A 10,827-nucleotide genomic window follows, 5' to 3' on the forward strand; every position below is an offset into this window, starting at 1 on the left:
GAGTTTGCAACTTAGCAGCGATTCAAATCACAGTCCAAACTTCCGCCAGAGTTCGTTTGCACGCAAACCAAATCTTAGTCTGGATGATCTAGACTAACCAAATCTCTGTGTGCGGAGACGCAGAGAATTATGGGTAGTATGAGCACAGTCTAGCCAGATTTGTGACGTCACTTTGATTTAGTTCCCATCTTGCGACTATTTGTTTCTATTAGGTTTGATAAAGTAGTAAATCCCCTTATTAGTAAAACTTTTAAATAAGATAAGATACAATTGATTTGAATACAAAATAATGATTGCATTTTTCCTATATGTAAATATAAATCATATCGAAAAGCAATCATTTATAAATACGTATTTGTTGAATCTTAATTAGAAAGTATTAATTTAATTATTTTAATTATGTAGACTAATGTACATGTATGCTATATTACAATTTCCAATATTTTGAGATGTCTATAAGTAGGAAAGATAGAGATAGGCCTATCCCCTTTCGTAACGTAAAGGCTACACATATGTACATGTAAACGTTTATGTGGGATATGTAAACATTAATATGGGAATACACCAAAACATTGCTGTTCATGGTATTTATCAAACTTCATTTTAAGATGATTTTTGGAAATATGATCGATTTCTATTGGATCCAATTCAGTCCTTTACCCGGTTCGTCCCAGTCTGACCAGGACCGCAAACGATTGAACTGTCATTCGACACGCTGTACAGAGGGACTGTTCGCCCACCTAGTTATACTTATCTAGACCTTTTACATGCTATTAATATAAATATAATTTCTTTTTTTTTTTTTTGGTTCGAGAATTATCATCCTTGTCGTATTGCAAACAATTTCACATGACTGTGGCTCATGTACCAAGCGACTATATACACGTCACTATTGTTTTATTTTACAGTCGACTATGTACATGTCACTATTGTTTTATTTTACAGTCGACTATGTACATGTCACTATTGTTTTAGATAAAAACATCAAATGAACTTTAAAAATCCGAATTATAATGATCACATGAGTCAATAAAAATATACTTCATTATCTCTTATTTGTACTACACAAAAGGTAACACACAACTGAATTTATGATTTGTCGGGCATATCATATAATCTTAGCTATATGTGTGTGATGCGGAATTTTGTCCGGAAATGTCAGATTTTATATGCACAGGGATTGATGAAAGGCCCTTTTTCTGATTAATCGAAGTATTTCGTTTAACACACGCAAATATCACCCATCACCTTGCATGTGCACTTATTAAAATACAATGTACATTGTATTGACAAATGTAAGTTAAATTTTGAAGTTTTGGTTAAAATCAATCTCTACCCAGAGTTAACGTTCCTTACACTCACATATACAGCGATCCGGGTAAAATCGAGAGTGTATCATTCTACTATGGAGACGTTTTGGCGCCATTTCATTTGTATATTTTTATTTAAAACTTCGCTCATAACGTATAAAACTTCGTTTAAATAACGTATTTCAAGGAAACATTTGAAGCCGTGTACGAAAATTTTGATTTTTATAGTTAAATTTACATGTACGTTGCTGATGACTATTGATAACATTGCTGATGACTATTGATAACATTGCTGATGACTATTGATAACATTGCTGATGACTATTGATAACATTGCTGATGACTATTGATAACATTGCTGATGACTATTGATAACATTGCTGATGACTATTGATAACATTGCTGATGATAAATGTATGGAGTTTGCTGAAAATTCGTAGCGTTGCGAGCTACATAATTATGTAGCCTACAGTCCCTCTACAAAAGCTCAAATCCTCGCAGAGAACCGTTCGTGACGACAATAGGAAGTTTATACATTTATGCATACGATGTAGCTTTTTTGTCATTATCTATATCAAGATAGATTATTTGGCAAATATGCAGGTTTGTTATCAACAATATAAAACAGTTATACTCCGATAGCTGCGTGATAAACAGAGATGGGTCTCCTAAACCTCTTTCTGCAATCCTTTCTAACCTTCGCCGGGTTTGTTTTTTACATTGTTGGAACTTTTCTTCCGTACTGGAGACAATTCAAGGAACCATCGAGTCAAATATCTGCGTCACTGATATACATCAAGAATTGCACCGTCAATATGGGATGCTGGTATAAAACCTTCTACGACCCAGTTCAGCAAGAGCAGTATTTCGGTAGTGCGAAAGGTAAAGAAGTTATCACACCTTCCTTATTTTGCATACATTCACTATTAGCTGTGTACGTAATGATGCTTTCTTTTTAGTTTAGTTTAGTTTATTCGTGATTCGAGCACATTTCCATCATAGATATAAACTTTAACAAAAATGTAGATGACGTGAATACTGATAATACCCATGACAGAATTGTTTTTACTCTGCTTAGTTTATCTTACAGACAGTCTATTCCCATTGATGGCGGTGACACAGGGGAAATGTCTGATGTCGCTACTTCTAAGTCTCGTTGCCACTGTAATGACAGTCAATGCAGTATGTAAGCAGGACAGGACTCGTCTCATCTGGGTCTTCCTTCTCTTGTCTTTTTCAGGTATACAATTTCTAGTAGGTTTTGCTGTTTTACATTTATGTGAATATATGAACACCACACGTGGGTCATCTCCGGATACCCACGGCTTATCTCCTCTTCTACTAATGGGTCCGACGATGCACGTGGGTTGGATGTGCACTATATTTGAGATCATGATGCTTTTTTGTGAAGAATGAAATTCTGTTTTGGAAAAGATTGTACCCCAGAAAAATTCAAACATGGGAGGGGAAGTGTGACCTAAGATGATACTTTTGCTGGCTAGGAATGGGTTTGTAGTCCCCAACATGGAACAGTAGAACCCTAAACTTTTCATTGTTAACTGTTCTACCAAAAGGGAACTTTCAACCCCCGCTAGATCCGCCACTGTACTTTTCAAACTTCCCATTATGGAGTCATTTCATTTTTACACAAATAATTTAGGCATGCTTTAAAAAAAAGAAAGAATGAGTACAAGTACATGTAATTTAAATGATACAAGAATACCAATGATAATTGGGTGGTTTTTTTTTCAGGGATTTTGATGTTGTCTATTGTGGCAGATTTTGTCGTGACGTATATCATGAACTATAATAAAAATTATTTGGGAAACTGTCCTTATTCCGCCGGATTGGTTCTCTTAGGTCTTTTTACCCATTTCCTTGTTGTCATCGATGGCTTCAGAAGTATCTCTGGAAATATAGGATACCACAGGATGTCTGACCCGGACAGAACCGATAGGACAATTCAGAATGACGAGTAGTGACTAGGGCTCACACCATAGACGTAAAGGAAAGGGATCTTCTGCTTTACGTCTATGCTCACACCAAAACATGAATAACAATAAGGGTAATCCCCTGTCCATAATATTCGATTTAGAATTTCATGAAATTTGATAGTGTGTAGCTTTACGCCGATATTTTGATTAATTAATCATACCATTGATTAGGTAGGCTACCTTTCTCAATTGAGGCCATGAGAAATAATCTTAAGAAAGAAACTGAACTAATGAGCCCATGGAGATGAAGAAGCGAACATGTAGATTGTTTACGATATTCTAGAATATTTTTGAATATGTTTATATTCAGAATTATATTTTCTGTTCTAAGAAAATTAATCTAGAATACTGGTATACAAAACTTCAAAAGAATGATAATCTTAGTTGCGTCTCCTTGATAGACCTATCACTGTCTTCTTTTTTTTATTAAAACCTTCGTGGGAAGTAACGCGTAGGAATCTGTTGAATCTAATTTTCATAATAACAAAAATATGAATCTTAATGGTTGCAATTTAATTGGAATTAAAGTCAAATATATTCATTCAAATGTTCTTGTCCTTTGAAAAATGATATTACTTATATTTCTATTATATGTGGGGGTTTATATTTCATTCCGATATAGAAGCCTGCCAGATGAAGGGTGTGTATGTGTATTAATGAAATACCTCTTCGATAAGTTAAACATTTTGCAGGAAAATAAAGCGTAAGAATCTGAAATTAATTTTCATTATAATGACGAAAAAAAAATAATCCTTGCAATTTTATTCATATTTCATTTATATTACCATTCCTCACGATAGATTAAAAACTACACTTTTTGGTCTTTTTATGAAATGATATGAAATGGGTATTACAAGCAATCTTTGGTCAATTGTTTTACAAACAGGGTCTTGTCATGTTTTTATGTCTTGTATATACATATCAATGAACTTATCGTTAACCTTGAAAACTCTTGCATAAATACTGGCATATTTAGTATAACCAGCAACTGTCCATCACTAGCGGACGGTATCGCATGTATCGGGATCACACCTGTTGTATTGCAACAAATGCTTGATGTTTCATGTGTATACTCTAGGAAGTGGCGTTTTTCATTCAATTCCCAAAAATCGTGCAAACTAAAATTCTGTGTTAAAGGTTACAAATTTAACAAGGATTGTGTATATAAAAAAAATTAGGTGATACCACGATTTCTTGATCTGACACCTATAATCATCTGGTAATCATTATCAATAATAAACTTACACTCACAGATATACTTTTATCGGCATGCCGGAAGGGACAAAAATCATACTACACAATTACATGTAACGATATAGGATCGAATTATCTTAACCCACTAACTTGATCACACCTTAAATTATAAATCAGTTGTATTATCCACCGTTCTCTACAGTTGTGAGTTGTGGAATAACCTTACTACAATGGACTGCCAACGGTTTAAGTTTTTTCAACATTGTATTTGTAAAAAATGCACAAACCCTTCCTACAACGACAAGATCGGATATTTAAAGTATCTTCAATTTGATTCTTATCGAAATAGACGTTTCTCTGAAGACTTTGAGATATCGATCCTCGTTTTCTTCCAAAGATCTTTTTGACGCGTCTTAGACATTCATTCTTGGAGGACATTTCTAATAAACAATGAGGGTTTATTCCTGATGTCATCAATTCAACCTTACTGATTACTTACAAACCTGGCTGATGAACAGTTTATTTCCATCGAAACATGCATGGTAGAAGATTGTAAGAACTGCAGTGTCTACACAACATACGACACAACGGAACCTCGGAATGATAAACGACGGTGAATTTCACCGCTTACAGTCTATCGTCCAACATCAGAACCACTGCTTCGTTTGGACTATTCCGCCAAATTCATATGAAATCACCTTGAGTAATATTTGTTAACTCATAGCTAATCCCCCTGAACAAACGCCAGATATCAGCTGATTCTGTGATGCCATCTTTCTAGATATTTTCAAACATTACATGTTCCTGCTAACTGACCTTGAATGACCTGGTCGGATGAAATCTCAAACAAACTCGATGTACTCCTCTCTGTGCTATGACTGATAATGATTTTTTTTTCTCTTAGGGCGCAATTCTTTTACACGGATCTCCGGAAGTTATATCGCTTGGGTTCGAATTTACTATTATAGAGTACTTTTTGATAGTAAATTCGAACCCAAGTGATATAATTGCCTGTGACATGGATTCTAGAACCAAACATGAGATTTCTTCAACAGTTTTACTTTCGCTATATATAAGAAACACAATTACATGCTACAATTGGATACTCAAATCTGCTAGAGAGTGTCAGTCATACCCGTTATAAACTTCATTCATAACTTCATATCTTCGTAAATATTTCCCTTCCTTATTTTTGTTCTTCACTTTGTCATTTATATGTCTGTTGTGTATATTTCAATATATTATTCATTACTATGCATTTTATGTATATTTGAATATAATTGCATAATACTCACATGAGGGAAATAAAGTATGAATTAATAAATGGCATACAACACAACAAAAGAATAATTACCTTACATGTAGTTGCGTCTCCTCGATAGGCCTATCACTGTCTTTTTTATTAAGCACTTCGTGGGAAATAACGTGTAGGAATTTGTTGAATACAAGGTGAAGATAACGAACAGTGATCAATCTCATAACTTTTATAAGCAATACAAAATAGATAGTTGGGCAAACACGGACCCCTGGATACACCAGAGGTGGGATCAGGTGCCTAAGAGGAGTAAAAATCCCCTGTTGACCGGTCACACCCGCCGTGAGACCTTATCCGCAGTCAAAATCAGTGAGCCAAGAACGGCTTAACAATCGGTATGAAACACGTCAGACAGCATTTGACCCAATGCTAGATTGTATTGACGAACTAGATCGTTATAACGACCATAGAATTTGCGAAATGTTGACTTCAATCGAGACTGTTGAAACCCATGTACCATCAACTTGTTTGTCAGTAGCTTACTGACTATACGCAGAACAAGCTCTTGCATATCGAATCAGTTGAGATATATAAACACCATATGCAGGTGATAATGGAATATTGCTACATAAATATGGGAAATTGACGATGGAGAAGCTGAAATCATCCCGTTTGTCATACAGCTGAGTTGTCAGTTTGCCGTTAATGTCTCATAGTAACGAAAACATGAATTTTAATGGTTAAAATCTAATTCAAATTAAAGTCAAATATATTCATTCAAATGTTTTTATCCTTTGAAAAATGATAATACTTATATTTCTATTATATATGTTCCGATATAGAAGCCAGTCAGATGAAGAGTGTGTATGTGTAGTAATGAAATTCTTCGATAGGTTTAAGATTTTGCGGGGAAACTAACGCGTAGAAATCTGGTGAAATTGATTTTCATTATAATGAAAAAAATTAAATGTATGCAATTTTATATATATTACACGACCATTCCTCACGATAATTCAAAGACTAGATTTTTTGACATCATAGGCAGAACTTTGATTCTTCAATAAAAAAGGAAAAAGATCAGTCATTTAAAAAATGACTTTGTTAAACACCACTCTGATTCTACGCACACGTACTCTGAAGTTGATATTAATAAGATGCTGGAGTTCCTCATTGACAATATTTTCCTAGTCTTTAGTGATTAGGTCTTCTAACAGTCTGATGGTATTTGCATGGGCATGAATTGTATTCCTTTGTTAGTTGACCTGTTTTTATATTCTTTTGAGGCAGAATATATTCAAAAGCTTCTTCATGAGAGGAAAAAATATCCTGCTTTGGCCTTCAACTCAACATTCAGAATACATGTCGATTCGATATATCCCGGTGAACTCGAAATAAAAGACATCACAGAGTCTTCCACATCTGCTTTGTACTTAGATATCTTATTGAATAAACTAACAACTCGACTTTACGACAAACGGGATGAGTTCAACTTCTTCATCGTCAACTTCCCATAATTATATAGCAATATTCCATTATCATCTGCACATGGTGTTTATGTCTCTTTACTGATTCGATACGTAAGAGCTTGTTCTGCGTATGATCAGTTTTTAAATCGAGACAGGCTACTGACAAACAAGTTGATGGTACAGGGGTTTCAACAGTCTCGTTTAAAATCAACATTTCGCAAATTCTACGGTCGTTAAAACGATCTAGTTTGACAATACAACCTGTCATTGGGTCAAATGCTGTCCGAAGTGTTTCATACATGTACCAATTATTAGGCTACTCTTTATACAAGGATCACTCCGTTTTCCTGGTCAAGATATAGGGCTCTTGGTGGGCGTGACTGGTCGACAGGGGATGCTTACTCCTCACCCGAGGTATATCCAGTGGTACGTGTTTGCCCAACTCTTAATTTTGTATTGCTTATAGGAGTTACGAGATTAATCACTGTTCGTTATCTTCAACTTTTCAACTTTTCATTTAGATTAAAGCCAAAATTACTCGTTCAAATGATTTTATCATTTGGTGTGTAGTATATATTTTTTCTTTATATATGCACATGTAGCAAAATTATATTTCATTCTGATCATTTCGCTTGACCAATATCATTTCATGCACACACATGTGGCTTTTAGCTTGACCTACATACAGAACAAAAATAGTTATTCCTTTATGATGTCAATCGTAGAACGACCTAATGATAATATATAGACTGAGGAGGCAGCCCTGAGCACGCTAAGGAATATAATTTTTTTTAAAAATGTTTTTAAGAAAAGGATAAGTTTTTAAAAATTCATTTTACCTTCAATATGATTGCTTTTACACCATATATATTCATCGATAATCCAGCCATGTTATAACACCTGCTTTTTCCAGCATGTCATTTCGTGTGACTCGGACCCGAATCCATGGAGTAATATATCTTGAACAGAAAGTAAGCAGTAATGGTATTGTAGTTTCTCGGGATTGATCAATTATCATGTTCGATGTCCGTAGCATTGAGTCGGATCTTCCCATATCCTAGTAGAACAGACTCGAAATTACTCTCAGGAAAAATGTTTACAGAATAGGATTTTCCCATCAGCTTGGGAGAAATTTTACTTAGATTACCTTTCATTACATGGAATTTCTCTCATAGCTAGTTTTCCCATTCCTAGATATCCCATCCCGTACCTTCCTTTCATCTCACATGAGCTTGAAAGTCATTTGTTCCGTCGTCTGTCTTTCAGTGTGTTTATCATAATAGATTCATAACAAAATTTAATGAATTTTTGTCCCTGAAGTTACAATTCTGGAACTACTCTGGATTTTTTATTTATTTATATTTTTGTTGTTGTTATTTTTAATCTTTGCCCATGAATCATAAAAAGTAATGATGATTACGGGAGCTTATCATTATCTAAACAGATTACGGGGTAATGTAATTTTTTTGTTATCAGCTGTGTAAAACAATGAGCTGATTGTATAATCAGCATACTTATGAAAGACAAAGATGGTTCTCCTGAATGACAGGTTTCGGTCTCTTCTAAGCATCCTTGGATTTGCTTGTAGTTTTGTCGGAGCTGTCTTACCGTACTGGAGTCACTCCCAGAAGCCGTGTCTGCACAGCACGTGTACAAGTGAAATATTAACATCATTATTTTACGTCAAAAATTGCACGAGCAGCATGGGATGCTGGTATAAAACTTTCTACGACCCGATTCTACAAGAACAGTATTTCGGTGATACGAAAGGTACCTTTTTATTTGAATACCCAAGTAACACGTCAATCTCAGCCTTGTAATTTCTGGCAGACACTTCCCCTTTCGATTTCACATTACGTTATTGAGGACAAAGATTGTTTGTTTGTTGTTGTGTTTTGGTGGGGTTTTTTTTGTTGTTGTTGTTTTTTTTTTTTTTTTTTTTTTATTGTTGTTTTTTTTTGGGGGGGGGGGATAGGCGAAGGTGTTTTTAAAAAAAAATTGTGTTTTTATTCTGTAAGACAGCCTCATTCCAATACTAGCAGTGACACAAGGGAAATGTATCACGTCTTTCCTCCTAAGTCTTGGTGCCATTGTACTGACAGTCAATGCAGTCTGTAAGCAGGATGGACGTCGTCTCATCTGGGTCCTTCTTCTTTTGTCTTTTTCAGGTACAAACATTTCTAGTAATTATCTTTTACTTTTTACCAGTTATATTTATAAATATCGGTTATTAATACGTCTATTCAAAAGAGACCCACACCTTGTGTAGATGCATTTTTAAGATAGCCATGTTTGTGTTTCCTGTGTTATATAAAATTTTATTTTGGAAAGTCTATACATGTGTATTTGGTCACTTCAAATCTCAAACATTCCTCCAATCAATGAAAGATCCTAATATCATAAAACTTTTACAAAAAATTAAGTTAAGGTAGCTCATTACACTAAATTTTTATTTCATGGGTCGTTAAAACACCTCTTGTGAAGTATGATTTCACCATCGAAAGAGTGATACAAGTTCTCAAATATTTTATATGATTTTTTTTATTTGGTGATTTATCCCGAAATGATAATAAAGGTACTTTGTTTGCAAATAAGAGATTCTAGAGTCCAAATATATCCCACAAGGGAATATATATATATATATATATATATATATATATATATATATATATATATATATAGTTAATTGTTCAAAGCGAACGACAGTGTCGCTAAAATCGACCGAAGTTGAATGTGAATTTCCAGACATGAATGATGAAGGACTGTTCCGAGACGTCAGTCCAAATAAGCATCCGAGCTAAATCCCAGGGCTCAGATGTGTATTTCCTAATCGTTTAATTATTTTGGGAATGATTAGTTGATAATTATTTTTAAAAATATCAGCGCATTAATAATAAACTTTTCTCGTTCTGAACCCAGTTGCACGAAGATAAGTTAACTTCAAATAACAGATAATAACTTGTCATTAACTCTTACATTTATACAGTTATAACTAGATGTTAACTGTCAGTTAAACTTATGGATCCACACACTGCACGACTGAGTTAAAGGATTATCTTTCTTTGCAGGACTGTTGATGCTGTCCATTGTGGCAGATTTCGTCGTGACGTACATCATGAACTATGATAAAGCAAATTCCTTGGGGAGTTTTCCTTATTCTGCAATTCTAGCTCTCCTCGGCGTTTGTTTATATGTCCTTATTGTCGTTGATGGCTTCAGTAGGCCCCTTGGAAGTATCGGATACCGAAAAATGTCTGAAGATATGGAACTTCCAAAAATTCAGAACGATGAATAGTGACGAGGTTCAACATTGGCCAAAAATTCACACAAATTTCGACCTATTTTGGCGCTAGTTTCCAAATTGCCAAAATGGTAATCACCAAATCTAAGCCATTTTATATTCATAAATAAATGTGGAAGATAAATGTTTTATGAGGTACTAATTTGTTTGGACTGTTATACAAATGTAGTAGATAAATGTTTTATGAGGAGTACTAGTCTGTACGGTTTGAGATTATTTACACCTGTTCATATATTTTCAAAACGCTTGACACTTAGTCAGGCGGAATTTAGATATCCATTGCACGGATTCTTAATGATCGATGTAA

General features: G+C 34.5%; 1 long non-coding RNA gene across 1 annotated transcript; it reads left to right on the forward strand.

The window, feature by feature from the left end:
- Positions 1–1,919: 1,919 nt before the first annotated feature.
- LOC125671674 (uncharacterized) lies at positions 1,920–10,709 on the forward strand. Its single transcript, XR_008802213.1, has 5 exons — positions 1,920–2,192; positions 2,401–2,550; positions 3,063–8,989; positions 9,238–9,387; positions 10,288–10,709. It is a non-coding gene; the product is annotated as an uncharacterized LOC125671674 (long non-coding RNA).
- Positions 10,710–10,827: the final 118 nt, after the last annotated feature.

The sequence above is a fragment of the Ostrea edulis genome, chromosome 4 (assembly GCF_947568905.1).
Source record: "Ostrea edulis chromosome 4, xbOstEdul1.1, whole genome shotgun sequence".
Classification (NCBI taxonomy): domain Eukaryota; kingdom Metazoa; phylum Mollusca; class Bivalvia; order Ostreida; family Ostreidae; genus Ostrea; species Ostrea edulis.